Below are 22,586 nucleotides of genomic sequence, written 5' to 3' on the forward strand. Positions count from 1 at the left end.
TTAAAATCACATAAAAATGCATGAATATAATAATAAAATGATGTGCATTTCATGCATCATCAGGGGTCGAACCATCCAGAATAAAACAATGAGGCAGGGGGGTCCACACCCCCTACCGGGAAAAACAAACATGGCAGGGGTCGCCCCCTTGCCGAAAAAAAAAACGAGGCAGGAAGGTCGACCCCCTGCCAAAAAAAACAAAATGCGGCACGCGGCGACCCACTGCCAGAAAAAATAGAACGCGGCAGGGGGTCGCCCCCCTGCCGAAAAAAACCAAATGCGGAAGGGGGCGACCCCCTGCCGAAAAAAATAAAATGAACGCGGCAGGGGCGACCCCCCTGCCGAAAAAAAAATAGAAGGGGCAGGCGGGGTGCGACGAGCGCCCCCCTGCCAAAAAAAAAAATAGAAGGGGCAGGCGGAAGGCGACCCCCTTACTGGGATTTTTTTTACCTGCGACGGGTGGGGTGCGACAGGCGACAAAATGGGGGGTGATGGGCCGCAGACCCGGGAGCGACGGGCGGCGGGCTTGGGAGTGCGCTGGGCGGCAGATGACGGCGTCGGGCCGGGGAGTGCACCGGGCAGCGAAGGAAGGCGTCGGGCGGCGGAGGAAGGCGTTGAGCGACAAAGGGCGGCGTTGGTAGGGAGGGAGAGAGGAAACAGAAAAAGAGGGAAAAGGGCTTTAGTTAGGGATTTATGCATAAATTAGCGACAGCTTTGGCGACGAAATTATTTCGTCGCCAAGCCATCATAAATTTACAGAAGCCTTTAGCGACAGAATATTTCTGTCACTGACGTCGTCGCTAGGTAGCGACAGAAATCTTCCGTCGCTAATCATTGCGTGTCTTGCGACAAAAATATATCGTCGCTAATCCGTCGCTACGTAGCGACAGATTTAGCGACAAAAGGTTTTCGGTCGCTATATCTGTCAATATTACAAATCTTAGTGATGGATTAGATTCTCTCGTTAATCCGATGCAAAGTTGAGACGGAAAAAATCCGTCTCTAATATCCGTCGCTACGTCGCATTTTTCTTGTAGTGAGTGCAAATGTTGTAGGCTAGTGCAGCAGGTGTGCATTGCTGCATGCAAGGGCCATATGCAAGGGCAGGTAGCTGGTGGCGAGATGAAATGGTGGATAGTGCAGCGATGTTAAAATACTATAGAGAAGTGCAGTGCATGGATATACAGGTGCAGGGAATGAAGTGGTAGGTGCAGGTAATGGGATGGGGTGAATGAAGTATAGTGTGAGAGGTGCAACAGGTATGCAGGGTGCTTTGCACTGGGGTTGGAAGTGAGGTGAAGTAACAGTGTAATAGGTGCAACAAGTATGCTGGAGGTTACTACTGTAGGTGCCAAAAATAACTACAGCAGTGTTTGGCACTGCTGTGGGTGCAAAAGAGCTATAGCAGTGCTTGGCACTACTGTAGGTGCCAAAAAGAAAGCCACAACAGTTACAACTCTTGAATAGCAATTGGATTCACAAGAATAATTTATCAAATGGGCAATGTTCCCAGCCCTTGTAGCATCAATAACACATTCATCATATATTTGGAACATGTATGTCCCAGCACCCACTAACGAATTATAGAAAAAGTATTCCCTTTTGTCTGCTATCTTTGGTCGTACAAATTCCCCTATATATTCAATTTCCATTTCCCCAGCTTTATGTGGACACTTCGCAAAGACACCAAAGCCACGAGTTCTGGATTTTCCCAAATGCAGGTCTCTCTCTAAAGGTAGTCCGCATGTATTCATATTTTTCAGATAGAGAAAGAAATTTCTTAGAACTTTCAACTTGCAGGTTTCCCAACTGGTGAAAATTCTTAGATCAACTTGTTACTACATGGTTTTTGCCAGAAGATGCATCACCGACCAGCACATTTCTCTGGCATCCACTAACTAGATATGGTCTGTTCTCAACAAACAACCGCTTCAAAGATGCAGAAGCAAGTGCTTCGGGTTCCTTATGCCCCCCCCCCCTTCTGCCAAAGAAATTATGGGGTTCACTGCGAGCACAACTTAAAGAATTAAGATTATAACTGGAACGAGGTTGAAGAGCTCCATTTGTTTAATTTTCAATAGGAAGGCATTCACTAGATGGTTTCCAACGTTTCTTACGAATCATTCTCATAAACATAATTAAGTTGAAGTATATTCTTCTCATCTTCAAGCTCCACACAAAGACCAGCAGCACGAGCACAAAGTGGGTGATAAGCAACACGACAGGTCTTATGTGAATACTGAATACATGCTCCATAAGGGACACCACAAAACAAAAATTAGGATATAGCAGAAAGTGGGTGATAAGCAACACAACAGGTCTTATGTGAACACTGGATACATGCTCCATAAGGAACACCACAAAAGAGCAAATGGGATATAATTACAGATGAAGAAGGATTGCTATAAAGTTGATCCGATCTGATACTGGATCAGATCAGATGCTACTATGAGGGTCACTTCCAAATCTGTATAGACAGTGTTGCGTATGCTAGAACAAGAAATGAAAGGAGAGCATTGTGAACAAATACCATTGAACAATATATCAGAAATTAAACAAAGAACCAGGAAAATGAAAGCAATACGTGATGAGAATCAACTGTGTGATTTGTTGTAACCTCAAATGCAGTAAGCATTGAAACAGAGGCCATGTTACTGTTGTAATATGTAACATCGAGTCTGTTATAAGCAGATCAATAATACAAGAGTGCTTTCGGTGAATGGTGAAATAAGAAAAGGGGAAAATCGTGAAGAATCAGAGAAAATGCAGTAAGGAAACAGAAAAGGAAAGAATATAGAAGAACAGGGGAGAGAATAAGCTACTTACCTTCGACTACTATTGCTGGGGCTGAGACTCCTTCAATCGATCAAGGGGGAAGAAGAAGAAGAGGAGAGAAAAAAAGAGGAAGGAGAAGGGAAAAAGGGGGAAAGAGAAGAGGAAGAAGGGATGATCGTGGAAATGGAGGGGTGATGCGAAGAATGGATGATCCGAGAGCTCTCCCCTTCACTTTGTTATATAAGAAGTGGCCGTTAGAACAATTTCAAAATGGGTCCCTCAATTTTTTAAAAATTTTCAAAAAGAAGGCTCCAAAGCTATGATGATTTTAAAAAAGGCTAGAGCTTGCTTTTATTTGAAATTTTCCTTTTATATATTTTTTTTGAAGGAGAAATTTAAGAAAATATGAGGGAAACATGAGGATTTTTTTAAAAGATAGGATCTAGATGAGGTTTTTGTAAAATATTTGTTTCGAAATATAAGGATTTTTCGAAATGAGGTTTTTGTTAAAATACATGATTAATTTCAGAAAATGAGTTTCAAAATGAATCTGGATCCAAGATTTTGGGTAAATACTCGAGTTTGGATATCGAATTGAGGAACAAAGAGGAGTGGATCCAAATGGATACTGGATGAAATGTTTGAGCCATTCAGAAAATTGATTTTATATTTTTTTTAAAATTTAAAAATAGTGGAATCTAGCTCAAAATTGGATTTGGATATTCGCTCAGGATCCAAAATTGGGTCAGATGTAGGAAATGAAATCGGATTTTGGATCTTCAACCAGTGAATCTGAGAAATGATTGGAAGTTGATCAGAAGTTGATCCAATTTTTCAGAAGATGGGGGCTACGGACAAAAAGAGAATTTTTGAATTTTTTGAAAAATTTTGGTGTTCACAACAAGCTCTTTCAAAATTTGCATATTAGAGTCAACTTCTAGGGAGTGTTGTTCTGCCCATCATTTCTTGTATAGCTTTGCTTTTTAATGTGGATGTTCTCTTATAACCCTCGTTTATTTATGGTATTTCCTTACATTTTCAAAACCATGGATATTCCTTCCAAAATTTCCCTCTATTTTCAAAAATTCAGGCGTATATTTTCCTTCTTTTGATATCTCTTATATTTCTTCAGAATAAATCTCAAAAACCCTAGAAATCTTTTCTAAAATCTCCTTTCAAAAACTCCAGGTGTCTCTTCTTTTCCTTCCCTCTGGATCTTGATTTCTTCAACATCTACCTTCTACTTCAATAAAGTCCTCATTTTTTTTTCTAACCCTTTCTATTTTACCTTCTTTAGTCTCGTTCAAAATGGCATCCAGTTCACTTGACCATATCTTATATGAGATAAGGCAAGGATTCCCAAATCACCATGTCATTCACACCTGTCTCTTCTTTCCTCGATGGTATTATTCTTGGTTCCCACCTTCTCCCATATGTTCCCGGACTACCTGGATGACTGTGGACTGGAGCTGACATCAGCAGTGGACAAGTAGATCGTCAACGGAAATCTGATTCAAGCTATAGTCGAGCGATGGAATCCTCGTACTTGCACATTTTGGTTTTCATGGGGAGAGATGACTCTATTGATGGATGAGTTCAATGACATCATGGGATTACCAGAACCAGCTGGTCAACCTAATGATCCCATCAAACAATAATTTTTTATCAACGTCAAAGGATTGGATATTCGAGACGCCTTAGCCAGAGCGACTGAGAGTAGATCTTGTCCACTTATCGAAGTAGATGAGAGTCATTTCATCGATCTGTTCGAGCTCTATCGCAAGTATGGGGCATACGAGGAAGTTGATACCCTATTCCGAGCAGCTAAAGAAAGGATTCAGCATGCCATGGTCCTATACATAGTGGGACTAGCTTTCTTTCAAGATGGCCAGAACTTTGTTGATATCCGAGTTGTCCAACTCTTGCGAAGATGGGGGAGTCAGCATATCCGTTGTCTCTCCATTTCCATGGCCACCCTAGCTTTCCTCTACCGTGGTTTGATTCGTTTTGCCCTTGGTAAAACAATCTTGGTAGAAGGATGCATCTATGCCCTGCAATCGTGGTTCCTGCGACATGTGCCATCAAAAGCTAGTTCATTCAGATTCAATGGTAAAACACCACAGTCTACTTCTCAATATCGAGCCTTGATTGAAAGTCTACATCAAGATGAGATCGTTTGGGACTTCTTCAACCAGTAGGAATCGATCCCTCGTTACACTTATGCGCGTAGCAAGTGCTACAGATTACTTGGTTCATTCTTCTGTGTTGATTACCAGCCTGAAAGGTACATCAAACAATTCTCGCAGCGGCAGACTCATGCCAACACTCATTTTTCAATAGAGATTATGCCAGAATTTGATTTGCGGTCAGATCAATGGTCTGGAGCATACCATGCGGCCAAATACACTTGGGATTCCTTTGTTACTCTTTCCATATTCCTTGGACCCAATGTATCTTTTGAGTATCAAGAGTGGTGGCAAATTGTCTGTCCACCCCCTCTTTGTCTTTGATCTGTGTAAACACCCCAAATTTTCCTCATTCATTCTCAGACATCTCCCCTCGTGCAGATACCAACCCTGGTAGGTCAGTATAGGTGTTCAACCCCGAGTCTATCCTAGAAAATTACCAATTTACCCACTTTCATTAGAAAAATTACCATTTTACCCCTAGGTCATCCTAAACCCATGTCAGTGAAAGTCGACCAAGCTCATTCTCCAGCTTAGAACAGTTAGAATTTCAGTCATTTCTAGCTCACCTGAGCTCACGATGAGCAGATCACTTCCATTTCTATTCATTCCTGCCAAAATGGGATCATTTTCTCAGAAATGAGCTTATTTCTAGTTCAAATCCAAGCCAATTGTCTCTGAGTCAGTTATTCCTAGTCAATCCTATTCCCTTGAGTCTAGCTTGAGCTCACCAAGAGTTAAAGTGCTCCCGTTTTAGTTCAAATCCATTTCTCACAGTCTAGAAGTGTATTTTAGCCAATTTCAGCTCATTTTAGCTGAAATTGAGCTAAGTCCAGTCAGTTAAGCTAGTGTTTGAGCTTCGATTTTAGTTCATCTCAGTATTACTGACCTTTATTCCAGCTCAAACCTAGTTCTTGTTCGTAACCCACTTCACTCTAGTGACCATTTCTCATCATTTCTCTGAAAATCTCACCATTTCTCGACCATTCAGTCTAGAAGTTCAGTTGAGTCAGTGTTTTGTCAGTCCATTTGAGTTTTGAAACCTTAGAACTCAATTCATTCCAGTCCAAACCAGTTAAAACCCCAATTTCAGTGTCACTCCTGACCCTGCAGGGACAAAAACCATTTTTTGAACCATTTTATCCACTTTGATCAAATTTATCACTTTTTAAACTGGTACAACTATCAATCGGGGTCCAATATCCAAAATGTTTCATCCAGGGTTAGCATTTTGCATGGCATTTCATATCATTTCTCATCATTTTCCATCATTTCATGTTATTTCATTACATCTCATCTCATTTTCGAGATCCAGAACTCTAATTTTGAAAATTCCAATCCAGATTCGAATTTCAAAGCTTTTCGAAAACAATTTCAAACCCTGTTTTTCCAAAATTGACATTTTTACCCCCAAGACTCTAAATTTAGAAATATTTTCTTGAGAAAACAATCTGGATTCTTTTCAAACTTGATTTTCAAATTTTAAACTGGATTTACTTTGCAAAGGGGTATAGAATTTTAAATTTCGAGTTTTATTTCAAAATCTCCAAAAATAGCTCATTTCATCTGAAAAATTTTCTGAGAAATCATTCTACCCCTCTGGATTGTCAAAATGAATTTCCAAATCTTATGTGGGCCCATGCCAATGTGGCGCCACACTTTGAATTTTCTAAAAAAGAAAAAAAAAGTCTTTTCTTTTCCTTTGCTTTTCTTTTTCTTTTCTTTTTTTTCTTTTTTATTTTTAATTTCCACCTAAAGGAGGAGTGGACCCCACAAGGGGGTCGACTCCCCCTCCTTCTCTTTCCTTCCATTCTTTTTCCCTTTTTTTTCTTTTCTTTTTCCTTCCCTTTTTCCTTTCCTTCCTCTCCTCTTTTCTTTCTTTTTCATCTTCCTTTTTCCTTCACTTTCTTTCCTTTTCTCTTTCTTTTCTTCCTCCTCCCTTTCCCTCTTCCTCCTTGTCGCCAGCCACTCCCCCTCTTTTCTTCCCTCTCCTTCTTTCTTCCTTTCCTTTTTCATTTCCTCCCTTTCTTTCCTTCTTTCTTCTCTTTTCTTTCCTTCTTTCTTTCCCTCCTTTTTTCCTTCCCTCCTTGGTCCAGCCCACACTATAACCTTTCCCCTCCTTTTTAAATCTCAAAAACCAACCCTATCACATGGCTGGGAGATTGAAGACCTCTCTCATTCATGCCCAGCTCTCTAACTCTATCTCCCTTAGCCTAACTCCCCTCTCAACTCTAACATCTATCTCTCTCTCTTTCTTCAGCCAATAGGGGCTCACGGCTGCAACTCTCCTTCATTCCCAATAAGCATCTACATGGCTGGGCCATCTTCAGTTCTCCTTTCCTTCAGCCTCTCCAGCCTTTGCAGTCGGCGTCATCTCCTCTCTAGCTTTTCCTTGGTGACAACAGTAGTAACAGCCATCTTCATTGCCGCTACTTCCTCCAACTGGTGCCACCCTTTGCTCCAGCCCTTTAGCTGATTTCCCAAGCAACCCCTTCGCAGTCGGATCAAGCGCAAGCACTTTCCCAAGGTAAGATCTCCCCATTTTATCAAAAAAATTTCATTATGTGCTATATGGTTATTTTCTTTTTTTTATATATATTCTATGTTTTTGCTATATGAGAGAAGAGGATTCGTCCGATCCATGGATCAGATCCTCCCTTCTCATAGCCATAAAAAAATGATTCGTATGCCCCTGCTTATTCTTAGTTTTATTTTTACTGTTTTCATATAGATGGCATGTTATAGGAATCATACTTAGCTTATTTTATTATTTTACACATATTTCAATAGATTCATTAATGTTTGCCCAATAACTTGTAGATTTTGATTTTACGCATGAAGTTCAGTCATTATTTCATGTATTGATTCGCCTTGAAAAATCATGATAATTTCATATTAAAAACCTGCATCTATATTTGATCTCTCATGAAAAATACAGATTCTTTTGATGTCAGGATCCTCATTTTAAAAATCCAAGACCGATCTAGGTTCTCAACCCTGTGAAAACACTGGATCCCCCTATAGCAAACTTGTTGATCTGAGATCTCCTTCATGGAAGATCCAAATCACGATCTGTAAAATACAGTGGATCCATGAAAGAATATACTATTTTACTGTATTTTATGGGATTTTTCTAAAAAAAGTTTGCTATTTGTCAAAATTTGGGTTTTACAGCCCATTAGGTTATGCCTGTTACAGGCTTGTTAGGGTCTAGACCGACCTAAATGGCCTGTGGCACTCCGATCTGTAGGTTGGATGTTTTGACTGTCAAAATTGGACTTGTTCCTCATAGTATCCTCTATCATTTCCCAAAATTTTAGGATTTTAGGACTTAGATTTCTATTATTTCTAGTTTTTAGAAGTTCACCTGTTAATTTCCCGTTAGTTCAATTTCATTAGAATTAGGGGTCTGTTAATTCGATGTGTCCTCTGTAACCATAAGTCGGATGCCAAAACTGTAAAAAAAAATCTAATTCTCTGTATGTTTGTAACATCCTTCTAAAATTTTAGAGTTTTTGGCCACTGTTTACTATTTCCCCCCTAATTTTTATGAAAATCTGTCAGTTTGCCTTCAATCCTAAACTCACCGGATTCCGATCCATATTACCAGAGTTGTAATTCTCCGACCATAGGTCGAATCCTAAATCTATAAAAAGCAAAAACCATTGCCTAACTGTTCTCTATCACCCTGTAAAATTTGGTGAATTTCTATGGTAAGATTAGTCTTCAAATTATGCTGTCATTAGGATAGGTCTAAGCATTAGGCAAAAACCATGTAATTTTTAGATTTTTTGTTAATTTCCATATTAGAAAAATACCAAAAAATGGATTTTCGTATTCCATTCCATTCCTAGGATTAACATAGGTGTCCACCAAATTTGGCTTGATTCTGAGATCATTTGCCATGTGTGTTAGTTAAACTGTCAAAATTCAAGCAAAATTCAAGCAAAATTCTGGCAAAATTTAGTGTTTTTATAATATTTTTGTATTTTTAGAGTTTTAGCATGCATATAATCATATCATATCATCTTATGTTCAATTTTATCTTCATTTGCATTCATTTAAATTTCAAAAATATCATTTTTACAAAAATTACTTTCTAAAAACCATGATTTCAAGGCCATAGTCTTGCTATCAAGGGCATTTTGGTCATTTTCATCCCAATTTTGAATTTTCAAAACTCTCATTTTTTATATTTTCATGTATACAATCATATCATATCATCTTGTGTTTAATTTTATCTTCATTGGCATTCATTTGGATTTTAAAAATCTCATTTTTACAAAAATTCTTTCTGAAAACCCTGATTTCAAGGCCATAGTCTTGTTATCAAGAGCATTTTGGTCATTTTTACCTCAATTTCTAATTTCAAAACTTCATTTTCAAATTTTCATGCATTTGCATCATTTATTTCTCATGTTTATATAAGGGAGGTATGAATAAGGGTTTGTATCTGGATAAAGTTCGATAATTTTCCGATATTTTTGGATAAATCTAGATAAACCTACATATCTGTCCTAACCCAATTTCTAGTTTTGCAGGAGAATGGAAGACTTTATTCTTTTATTTCTTTTTCTTATTCAATTCAATGTAAAAATTAAATGTAATATTGGAATAAGAGTTACATTTCCAACATAGAATAGGGTGCATTGCATATAGTTTGCTTTCGTAATTTTAATACCTGATGTATGGCAATTCATGCATATTTTCCAAACCCACTATGGTTGACACAAATGACACGTGCACAATCTATTATGGAGTTGATAAACTCGATGAAATTTGTATTTATGGCCATAGTCAGAATACGAACAAGACCCAGATTTGTCATCTTCGTATTAGCCACATTCAACCTACACTCTTAGGCTAACTTCAAAATCACTGCATTTCTCAAATTCCTCAGAAAATATTCTTTGAAATTACATTCATTCATTGGCTAATTCGCATCATGAAAGCATTTCAAAGGGCCAAATCCTCTTTCATTGAGTCATTTCATTAAGAAATTGATTTTCTCAAAACAAATGATCAAATTATTTGAGAGAAATCGATTTTCTCAAAAAAATTTAAGTCTTTCTCAGAAATTGATTTTCTCAAGACTTTGAGTTTTCAAATGATGTTTCAAGTATTTCCGCAGTTCAAATCATGATTTTTCAATGTTTTAACATCCTCAATTTCAAGGTTCAAAGCTCCAAGAAATCGATTTTCTCAAGATCTCATGATTTCTTCAGAAATTGACCTTTCTTTTCTTCACAAATGCTTTCTCAATGCAATTCATGATTTTCAAGGAATTCTTTTTCCAAGTATTTCAAAATATCAGAAGAAAACATCATCTTTTCAAAATGTGCATTTTTCAAGAACTTCATAGCACATGCCTGATTCTCTGTGCATTTACGAAATAGAGCATAATTTGGATATTTGAGCCTAGCCAAGCACACTTTTGATCCTTGGTTCAATTACCCCTAGTAAAGGCGCCAGGAACGGTTGAACCTCGTATCGACAGACGAGACCCATTCTACGGAATTTTTCCGCAAATTTAAAAAACATAGGAGAGTAATTTTCAAAAAACCAATTTTCAAAACTTTGGTCGAGTTTGACTCGCAGAATTGTTTCTCTCTCTCGTAGAGGGAGGGAAAAATTTTGCGATGATAACAATCTACCATCAATAGAATTTACTTTTCTATTTTCTTAGAAGTTACATAACAAATTTTATTTTCCAGTGATTTTACTCCTTAGTAAACAACGCAATGGTCACAATCCTTGTGACAACCTCATCCCTAGTAATGGGACATTCTTTCTAAATATCGATTCAATTTTTGTACTTCTCTATCTTTCTTCAAAAACTTTTATCGTGGTTGACAACCTCGCCTAGATAATAAGGCACATTTTCAGTTATTATGGAAATAATAACGCAATTGTCACAATTCCTGTGATGACCCAATCCCTGGTAATGGGATAATCTCTCTGAACTGTCTACCAAATCTCTCATTCTTCCTTTACTTAATAAATTCATTCTAAAACTTCTTCAGTGGTCTAACCATTCCTTTATCTCTGCAGAAAACATTGGCATTTTAACATGGTTCAGACAAGAACTGAGAAGAAAACCGTTTTGCCACAACACAATGACAGCAGTGCAGAGGAAATGAATTCCCCCAGATCGTCCAGGGGACGTGGCCAAGAAATGAAAGATGATGTTGATCCAGCTATGTACAATCTGTTTCAGAAAATGATGGCAAAGATGCTATCAGAATAGGCTGGGGCTAATCCAAAGAAGGCATCTTCCAAAAGTAAAATCAGGAGAAAGCCCGAGAAGAAGCATGTCAAGATCAGTAAGAAGAAAGTACAACACAACAACGCTTCTGAAAATACGGAGTCAGCAGAAGAAGATTTAGAAGAAGAAGAACTTGTATTCATGCAAAACTGTGAACACCCCAAATTTTTCAAAGATTTGCAAAATGACCCTTTTTGCCCGTGACTCCATCTTCTGAGAAAATCAAAGAGATTTCAAAACTAAATTTCAGTCATTTCTTCAGATTTTTGGAATGAATTCCATATTGATATACTCAAAATTCAAATTCCGAATCCGAACCCAATGTTTTAAATACAAATTTGAGCCTCGTTGTCCAATTTCCAAATTAAAAGTATAAAAATACCAAAAAAAAATTGGTTCTAAATGGCTTGGGTAATTCATCTGGCACTCTGTTGGATCCCCAATCCTATATTCCTCAGTTCGAGGTTGTAAACCTCGAATATTTCTTAAAAATCCAGATATAAATCCATTTTTTGAAGAAATTTTCTCAAAAATCGCCTTGAGTTCTCAGAAAAACCCCCTTGTGTAAATAATTTACAAAAACACAAAAAAAATTAGTTTTAATCTTTGATTTCCCGTAAGACTTTAGGATTTTTTTCCAAAAGATACAAAAAAAATGAAAAATAAACACAAAAAACCAAAAAATTGGAAAAATTACGAAGAAAACAAATGGTTTCGAAACTTTTTAAGTTGATTTTTCTAAAAACCTCACTTTTTAACCATTTTACAAAAATATCCTAAAAAGGAAACCTCTTTTTGGAAAAAGGGAATATTTCCAACGAACTCCTCCCGTGCTTCCCTCCTCTTCTCTCTCCATCACAGATCTCAAACCGACCCTCTATCCTTCACCTTCCATCTTCAACAGGTTTCTCTCGAATCATCCATGGCTCCTTTAAGAGAAGGCCTCCACCGCTTCTCAAGGGCATCCATTATCGACTCCTTTTCATCCCAATCATCGACGTCTTCTCTGCAAATCCGTGATCGACACCCATTTTTTCATTTGATCGAGGACTCTCTGCCTCTCACATCCATTCTCCATCGACCTTTCCTCTGGAAGACCCAGTTTTCCTTTGTTTATCACATCGATTCTTCACTTCATCCATTTCTTTTAAGTATCCATTTTCCATACCGAGCATCAGATTTGGGTTTCCTCAGAATTCCTTCCCTTCTCCATAGAGCTCCCGCAAGCAAGAGGAAGGAAGTCGGGCTTTGCAGCAGGGTCACAATCTTCCCTTGTTTTTGTCTTACAGACTTACGGTGAGTGCCTCTATCTTTTGTTTTTTTTTCATCTCCGAATCTTCCTTTTCCTACTCCATTAAAAGCATCTTTAGTAAGCATCGATTTGCTTATAGCTAATCAATTTACCTATATGCAATATCATCAGGAACACTTACGTTCCGACATTCTCTTTCTTTTTCCTAAATCTCATTTTTTTTTAAATCACCCTGTGTATTGCAACTTGAATTTGTATCCTATTTTACTTTCTCATTTCAGTTTCCGTTTCGTATCTACTTTTCGATTCCAGTTTGATAATAATGCATGTATTTTAATCCCTTTTTTGTTCTTGATTCCTTGTGTTCATCGTGATTTCCAGTTCACATTCACATCGCTCATGGCCCCTTTTTGCTCATCATTCGGGTGTATGCTTGGATATTCATATGTTTCCCATTCCATATATCATTCCATACCTACCCATCAGATATCCTCCATTGAGCGTCAACGCCATTTTACTGAATATGTATATTTTACTGAATGTCACTCATGTGTTTGATATTTTTTACTATCACTTTGCCTTTGTCACCATCTGGAATCACACACTCGTTGCTCATAGATAGCTTGAGTCCTCTGCATCCATCGCATCAATACTCCCTTTTCATTTCATTTACCGATGTTGCCTCAATTTCACCATGAATTGAATCTGATTCACGGAGAAGTCTGTTGAGATTTTTTTGTTTTTACAGCAATTTCGACTGGAATCCCGAGCATGTCTGTTGAATGCATCTTAATTTTTTTTATAGGAAGTCAGATCGGCATCTGCCGATCTGAATTCCGGATCTCTGTTTGGCATAGTTTCAGTCCAGTAAGCTTACCATTTCACGGCCACTTGATTTATGCCTCTTGACTGTGCATACAATCACTGCCAAATCATATAGTTACGCCTTACAGCATATCCATGGCATCCACCAGCATGCATCATCTTTTTGCTTCTAATTCTTCCTATGTCTGTGTTCTTTCGTTCACATTTCCATCAATATTAGCTACATGTTAACATGTACCTTATGAGCATCAGTTGATTTTTTTTAGTATACGATATATATAGGTAATTCGATCGGGTGTGATAACATAGTAGCCTTTACCATTTCATCCCATTACATAGTATATCTTTTGCTTTGTTCTCCATTTGCTTATTAACTCATGCATTGCGTCACTTCTGAGTTTACCTCACCTGTAGTTGGTTATCATTTCATTTTTGCAAAATCCTGTGTATCTATATTGTGTTCATCCTACATCAAACAATTCCTTAGTTATATTTCGGTATCCATGTCATGGCATGAAGATGCATCCGTTTTTATTTTATTTTACAACACATGTAATATACTGGTTACTCACGCTATATATGTAATAAGTCCGGCCCAGTATTAGGCTTGACTTGCTGTATCTCACCATTAGCATTTGCATCCTTATGCTATATTCAGTTGTTCATAACTCAGTCTAGTCTTAGAGTTCAAATAAATGCCTAATGTTACTAAAGCAAAGTACAGACTTATTAACATCCCCTTTAGGTGAAAGTGTAAACTCTGTAAAAACTACTAAATTCACTGCTGCACTCACATTACCTCTCCCTGCACAGCACCTGTGTATTTATGCCATTGTTATACACACGCACATGTTCTATAATATGTGCCTTCATGCACACATTCTCATGTTGCATCACGCAACATCTGTTGCCTCTCACAAAACTCACAGAGCATTGCAGAAAATGCTTCACCACAGCCACGCCAAAGCATTACTGAGGTTCTCAAACACTCACAAGATGTAGTCCCAAGCTCTGCAGCAGATGTAGGTCCAGCCGTAGGCATTGATGCAATCTCAAGTCCCAATAATTTCCAGCTGATTACTGCCAGCAGCCATGAACCTAGATGCTCAGTATCGACCAACCACCTCACCTCATTTCTGCATAATAGGCCTGAAGATGTGCTTATAAGGTATTAGTTGACATGCTCACTGCAAATCAGTTAAGATTCTTGTGGCATCTCGCCCAGTGCATTCATAGCATGTCATTTCCTTTTGATAACCCATTTCTCAGACATTCATATGTCATCACAAATAAAAAAGAGAGGATTTGAGTGACTTGATGTCATTAAGCAAATAGGTGGGTGTCACCAAATTCCCTTCATTGATATTTGCAATCATCATCTACAGATGGCATTATTCATTGCCTTTTGAAACCATGTTCCACCTCCATAACACACACCCCTATTCACCCAGCACACACTACCTTTAGGTACTTGTGATCATCGCAAATTTTTTCCTCTCTAGTGGTTTCTCTCTCTTCCTTCTCTTTTCCTTTTCTAACCTCTACTTTCCTCCTTTTTTGAAGGGAGAAGAATAAAAGAGAGAAAAGAGAAAGAGAAAAGAAAAGAAAGAAAGAAAGAGAGAAGAGGAATTATTTTGCACGGTCTCACTTGACCTTAATTTGAAAACATTTAGAAATTTAACTCGCCTCCGTTTTGAAAATTCGCGGGAAAAATGGAGAGACGGGATTCGCTCGTTGGTACGAGGTTCGACCGTTCCTGGCGCCTTTACCAGGGGTAATCGAACCAAGGATCGAATCTATGCCTTTTGCTTTGCCTAAATATAATCTAAGGTTTTATTCTAACTCTAAATGCACAAAGAATCATGCTTGTGTAATGCAAGGATGTATGCTCTTTTGAAAATTGATTTAGAAATTTCCAAGTATTTCTGAGATAAACTTGATAAGGGAGTGAAGAAATGATTGAATCTAACTTAGAACTTGAGATAGATCAGAGAAGTTCTAAGTCTTTGAAGTAATTTTGGAAGAATAGATCTTGGCTTTGAGAAAGAAATGATTTGAAACTCTGAAATGAAAAGAAATGAAGTTTCAAAGTCAAAAGTGAACTTTGAATTTTAATCATGGATTTAAGAAAAGAAAGTAAGATTTCGAAAGTGGAATTGAATTTGAAATCTAGAATTGGGAATGGAGATTGGGTTTCGGATCCTAAAATGGATTCGGATCTGAAGTCTAAGATCCAAAGTGAAATTGGAGTCTGGATCCTAAAGGAGAATTGGATTTGAAATCTGAGATCCAAAGTGTGATTGAATTCTGGATCCTAGGATGGATTTTTGGATCTAAAAACCTGAGATCCAAAGTAAAATTGGATTCTAGATCCTAATTGGGAATTGGATCTGGAGTCTGAGATCCAAAAAGTGAAATTGAACTCTGGATCCTAAAGAGGAATTGGATCTGGAGTCTAAGATCCAAAAGTGGAATTTGGACTCTGGATCCTAAAGAGGAATTGGATCCGAAATCTGAGATTCAATATGAGTGTTGAATCCTGGATCCTAAAATGGATTTGGAGTTAAATTCAGAAGGGGAATCAAGAATTTCTAAGTCTGATTTAAATTTGGGAAAAGGAATTTTAGACATTGAATTTTGAATATACAGATGAATCCCAAAGTCAATTTAGACCTGGGATTTGAAGCTTGAAATGAATCAAAAATCTCAAAGTTAAATTGAATTTTGAGTTTGATTGGAACTTTTGAAAATGAATTTCAAAGTAAAATTGAACTTTGAAAATGAATTTGAATTGGAAATTTTGAATATAAAATGAAATTGAAATCTCAAAGTTAAATTGGACTCTGAGATGAAAAATAAAATAGAATTGAAAAAGATGAATAGGATTGAAGATTGATTGAAGAAGATATTTACACCACTTGGAGTTTTGAAAAAGTAATTTTGAAAATATGATGCAGTTCTACCCTAAATGATGAATGATTTAAAAAGAATTTTGAAATTGGATTTTGAAAAGCTATTTCATTCTTTGGATGAATTAAAATAAGATTGAGGATATAATACATCATTGACTATGGTCATTGAATGTATTATATAATAATCTATATTTAAATTCAGGTGAAGAATAAAATACATTTTGGTGCTTTTATAGAGTTTAAAATGAAATTAACTCTCAATATACCCTGACTATGGCCATTGGTATATATATTGAATTAATTCTAAGTTAAGCTCTAATAAAAGAAGAAAATATTTGAGTAAATATGATGAATTTTGAAAATGGATCCAGTATGGGTCCAGTGTTATTTCGTAAAAGATAAAAATACTAAGTTTTGTCCATACCCTGACTATGGCCATTGATATGGATCATCAACTTAGGATTAATTTACCTCTTACGAAATGGTGCACGTGTCATTCGTGTTTCACCATTTGTGAGAACAAAGGTAGAAAGAATGCATGAAAATGAGCAATTCATGATGTTTATAATGCTCATCCATTCTATCTAAAACAGAAAATGTAAATCTTCATTGATGATCTAATTATTACATCATGGATATGACTTTTGAAGGGATGGAAAATATCTAACTTGAAAAAGAGAAATCTATAATCCTGAAAAACAGGGTTAACAATTTATGACATTTGCAAGGCATAGAAGAAAATCATGCTGAAAGTGATATACACATGATCACGATTAATGAAAGGATGCCTATGCTATGTATAATATGTGATGTAGGTGATGGATATTAAAATATGCATGTGATATGCTAAACTGGTGTATATTATGGTACGCATGGTAATGCTAAAGCATATTAGGCAAATACAAAGGACTAAATGCATGCTAAGGCTGGTGTTAACATATGTTACAACATGTTGAAACTGCTAATGTGATGAAAGGTGTGGTGGTGGGGATTACTCAGAACTTACAGAGAGATCTAAATAGAGCTTCATGGTGCAACAAGAACATATTTTACAGTAAATGGAGGCAACAAAATCTACTAATTATACTTCAGTTGAGAGGAAACAATACTAACCTTTTATGTCATGAATTATCACCTGGAATTTTGCAGAGATGAGTTGTTGTACCTGTCCTTAACCACTTCTCATTTCAACATCTTCATGTCCATCCAGCTAAATGATTGTCCACAACGCTGCTGTAGAGAGTTTTGTAGGTGTTTCCAACGGAATCAAAGCCATCAGTTCCCTCACAGGTTCGTGTGGCTTATTCTAACCATCTCAGCAATACCATAAAGATGCTCACAGCAATAGCGAAAATTGGGATAATGACAGACTTGCATCCCAAGGCAAGGCCAAAAATAACATTTGTTGCAGCTCCGGTCTTGCAAGAATCTGCAACATCTTGCACATGACTATACACATGGCTGATATAACATTCAGTTACAAATCCAAAATCAAGGCCAGATCATGAATCGATGGCAACACAGAAAAAAAAAATTTGTCAGTTCCTCACAATCTCCTGAACTCCAAAACTGAAAATTGTGGAGGTTAATCTAATGCATCACATACTAAAATATCTTGTTCTTACATTGATTTAAAGTTAATCTAAGTAAGTGGATATATCACAGTGACAAACGTATCTAGCAATGATACTTAGAAATCCCATAGATGACAGGAAAACATGTGCCGAAGGAAAGGATCAATGACAGAATGACAAACTTATGATGCTAAAATATAGGGGCACAAGCTAATGCTGATGGATGTTATGGGGATGGCGCAGACAAGTATATGCACAGGGAAGTGATAAGGTATGAACTTAAAGTGCTATATATGTATGTAATGAGATACAAGAAATAGCGTATAACAAGACTTTCAAAACTTAACTTACCTTGATCGCTACGCAACAACAGATTTTCGAATGAATTTCACTCGATGGATCAGCTTCAGGGGTTGGTCTTTGTATTAGCAAATCAATCCCATTTCTCTAGCAATCCCTGCAACTTTATCTCTCAAAAACAATTCACGTGTTTTCATATTTTAGCAAATCAAAGAAAATGGGAACAAACATCAATGTTGTTATGCACAATAACAATAAAAGATTTAACGATTGTCATTATGATTGCCACTATTTTGAATATATGGTGAACGTCCACAGGTGTATGAGGCGAGTTGCCCCACAAAGAACAATAAATACATCAAACTGCACCAATGCCCACCTGTAAGAGAAAACTACTGAAAACATGAATAAGCTCGAAAGGGATGAAAAATAAGTAAAGGCAGTAAAGAAGTCTGGCATATACTAACATTTTATCAATGGCCTCTGAAATATCAGGATGTGCTGATTCTCATGGATGCAACATTGGGATGTTGAATATCAGGGATTTTCTAAGCATACTTACAAACTAAATCCATAGATAGTTCTTCAGCAGATGTATTACACGTCATATCCCAATCAGAATCTCTTTTAAGGTTAACTAAAAGAATATGGCAATCTCCTTGCTGAAATTATTAGAGATACAACAGTATGCATGTCACTTTTGAAAAGGATCCTTACTTTGATACGGATGACATGATTAGGCATCTCACAAGTAGCCAAAATGATTAATGGGGTAGTTGCACTTTAGTTTATTACATGCCATACTACTTTATTTGATTTTCAGATTTGTGAGACGCCTGTAATGACTTGTTTCAAGTCTGAAACACAAGCAGGGTCAACATGGATTTCTTCAGCCCAGGAGTGCCTTTGGATAATTATTCCTCTGACCGACCTAATGAACTGGACCACGAACTTTCCTTTTGTCAAGAGTGCTCTTATAATTGGGGATTATTGAAAACACTCAGGAATCGATTAACAGAGCGCAGGAATTGATTACCAACACAATATTCAGCAATCGATTACAGTTGGCGAGAGATCAACTTTGAAATCAAAACTGGCTAGGAAACAGTAATCACTGCTTCAAAAATCAATAGACCTTGACATTCACCTCGGATTCACATATTCGATCGAATCAGTATTCACCGGGAAAGTAAACAACAGGTCAGAGTCCACTGGAATTTCAAACAGCAGGCATCCTCTACAGCTTCAGAGATTTTCACTATTCAGATTTTTGATCGGAAACAATAAATCAATTTCAAACAGTGACAAACAACAACATCATCGATTGAAATTTCAAACAGCAGCCGGATTCTATCATCAGAAAATGGGGATGATGTCGATCAAATCGAGATTTTGATTGCTCAGAGTTTCCTGCAATCAATCAGGCTCAAACAACAAGCATTTATTTAAAAGATAGAAAGCTGTAGTAATTGATCCACCAGAAAATGTTGAATGAAAATATGACCTGAGATACAAGACATAACAAAAGTAATTATTATGTAAGGTGCACAACGTGATCAAAGGATGAGATTACATATTTCTGTCATAACAGAGCATAAGTATGAATTTATAGAGAAATTGCAGGGTTATCACTCCGGGGAACATAGATCGGTGAGAGGGATCATCCCTTTGAACTGCCATTTTGTGGAAGCATAATCTCAGGAAGGTACCCACCGCAGGAGGGATTGATGGCTTCAACTTGTGAATTAGGTATATGTTTTCAGAAATCGCAAAAATGAATTACAGAAATACATCATGAAATATATAGGCAACAGAGAGATACAAGGCGAAAAATAAGAAATGATTAACTAATGGCATCCGATGAATATAAACAGAAAGCATCATATGAAATTTAGTGAAAACAAAATAAATCCGAAGATAAAAGAAGTTGTGATATAACACAGAACGGGGATCCGGTGCTAATAAAATAAGAAGAAAAGGAAAATATAAACTAAAAAAAAAACTAAAATGCAGAATAAGAGTAAGAATGAACATTAAGGGGTCTGAAACTATAAACAAGAAATAATGCGTATCTGACGACTAATCATAAAAGCTGAAAATCAAATGTAAACGAATATTCAAGACTTATGAAAATTAGAAAGATTCAGAGGTAAATGGCAAGAGAAAAAAAAAAGGAAAAAAAAAAGAAAAAGAAAGGAGAAACGAATGCCGGAGCCAATATGTTCCATTGTTATTGCCAAACACAGACTGAAACTGCTATATGCAGATCAGTGCTGTGTACGAGGCTTGTGGCTTAACTAATGGAGGACATTTCAAAACTTTGACAAAAACCAAGAGGAAACGAGGAGTAAATCTGATAACGACAGAGAAAATAGGAAAATGAAGAAGGAGTAAAGAAATTTACTCACGATTCGACCAATCGGGCGGTGCTTCCCCTGGACTTTGCTCGCTGCAGGAGGTGAAATTTTCTTCAGATGAACCGATTGCTGCAGGGGGTTGATTAATCCTTTTCGTTGATTGAAGGCAAATCAGAGAGATAAGAAGGGGAAGTAGAGGATAAGGAGAATAGGATGACAGAAGGGGGTGGAGGGGTAAAACGCGATCCGGAGGAAGAGGGTCTTCGTCCCTTTTTAAAGAGGGAAAGGAGGATGCGGTTGAAGATGGGGGGGCTTACGAAGGAGGAGATGGAGGATTTTGTTAGAGATGGACGACAACTGAGAGAGACGATGGGGAAGTTGAAGATCAGTGGTTCCTCCGCGGGGATGAGGGATCAAAGGGTTTTGAAGGAAGGTCGGGCCATGGAGGAGAGAGAGAGGCGGCTGAGGAAGGAAGATGGCGAGAGTTAGGGTTTTCAAAAACCCTAACTCGACTTTAAAATGAAAATAATGCTTTTTCCAAAGAAGGGCCTCTTTTAAAAAGTTTTCTCTAAAACAGGTTTCTAAAAATCATTTGCAATTTTCTTCATTTATTTTTGATTTTTTTTTTGTTCTTTTCTGAATATATATATATATATATTTATATTTATATTTATATAGATATATTTTTTTGTATTTTCGAAATGAAAATCTAAGACTTTACGAGAAAACAAAGATTAGACACTAATTTTTTTGTATTTTTCTGAGAAATATTTACAAAAGTATTTTTCTGAGAATTTCGGACCATTTCGGAGAAATCTCTTCAGAAAAAGGGGTTTTTACCCAGGTTTTGAGAAAATGTTCGAGTTTTGACACTCGAATCGAGAAATTCAATGTGATGGATCCAAACGGATGTCGAATGGACTATCCGAGCTTTTTAAAGACTATTTTTGGTATTTTCTTAAAATTTGAACAAGGAGATTCAGATTTGGATCTGGGCAATGGATCCAGATCCAAAATCAATTTAAACATATAAAATGAATTTAATTTCAATAAAACTTTAAGAAATGAACTGGAATTTAGATTTAAAATGACTTATTTACTCAAAAAAAATGAATTTAGGGGCAAAAGGGGAATATTCAAAAGATTTTGAAAAATTTGGGGTGTTCACAGTACTCCTGCAAATCAGTCCTTTGCAACCTCCTTTTTGTTTTGATTTACTCACAGCAACATCATAACTATTGTATGCCATTTATCCCTGCATAACCTTATTCACAACATCATCAAACCGCTGCAGGTGCTGTGTACCTCCAGCACAACATTTCCCCCATCACCTGTAACACATTACCTACTTACCTGTCACATCCATACTTCATCTCACTGCCTTATTAACCCTGCCCCACCAGCACCTCATGTTTTATCATAGCTACAGTTTCCTTTTCAGCTGCTGCGACACCATCACAGTCCAAACTTCAGCATCATTCACTGCATTTTCTTTTTAATACATCACCATTCCACTATCTTATAAGCCATCACTCCATCTCTCCAGTCTCTTTGATTTCCTGTTTAGGTCACAACCTACATTCATGATATTTAGATAGTGGCATTTCACTGTTATCTTGTCATATGTCCAGACTTCACATTTACATTTCATCAATTGATGTTTTGTCATACTCTAATATACAACAACTAGGTGTGATAAACCTGCGAGCTTCATCAAGGCTCGATCTATCACTTCAATAACCTTGCATTATGACCACTCTCCTGCAGCCTTGCTGCACTTGCCCATATAGGTTAGCACCTGCATACACCCCTTCCATGGCACTCGTTGCCATTTGTTGTTAGTTGCAACAGCTAGCATCTCTCCCTTCCCTCATTCACTGTTGTCACAAACGCAGCACACTGGGCACAACACTTCATTAAACTTCCATCACAACATTATACTTACCATTTTCTGCATAGTGCTACAACAAAACAAATATCTCACCAGCTTTCAACTGTTAGTCCTTGCATAATCCCCCCTATAGCTTTCATTAATACGTTGTGCACAGTATTTATACTCTTACTCCAGCATGTGCAGTTATATTTTTGCATACCAGCATTTCAACTACATTAGATGTAATGCCTTAGGCCAAGGCATAGA

Source organism: Nuphar pumila, chromosome 8 (genome assembly GCF_984573655.1).
Source record: "Nuphar pumila chromosome 8, dmNupPumi1.hap1.1, whole genome shotgun sequence".
Lineage (NCBI taxonomy): Eukaryota > Viridiplantae > Streptophyta > Magnoliopsida > Nymphaeales > Nymphaeaceae > Nuphar > Nuphar pumila.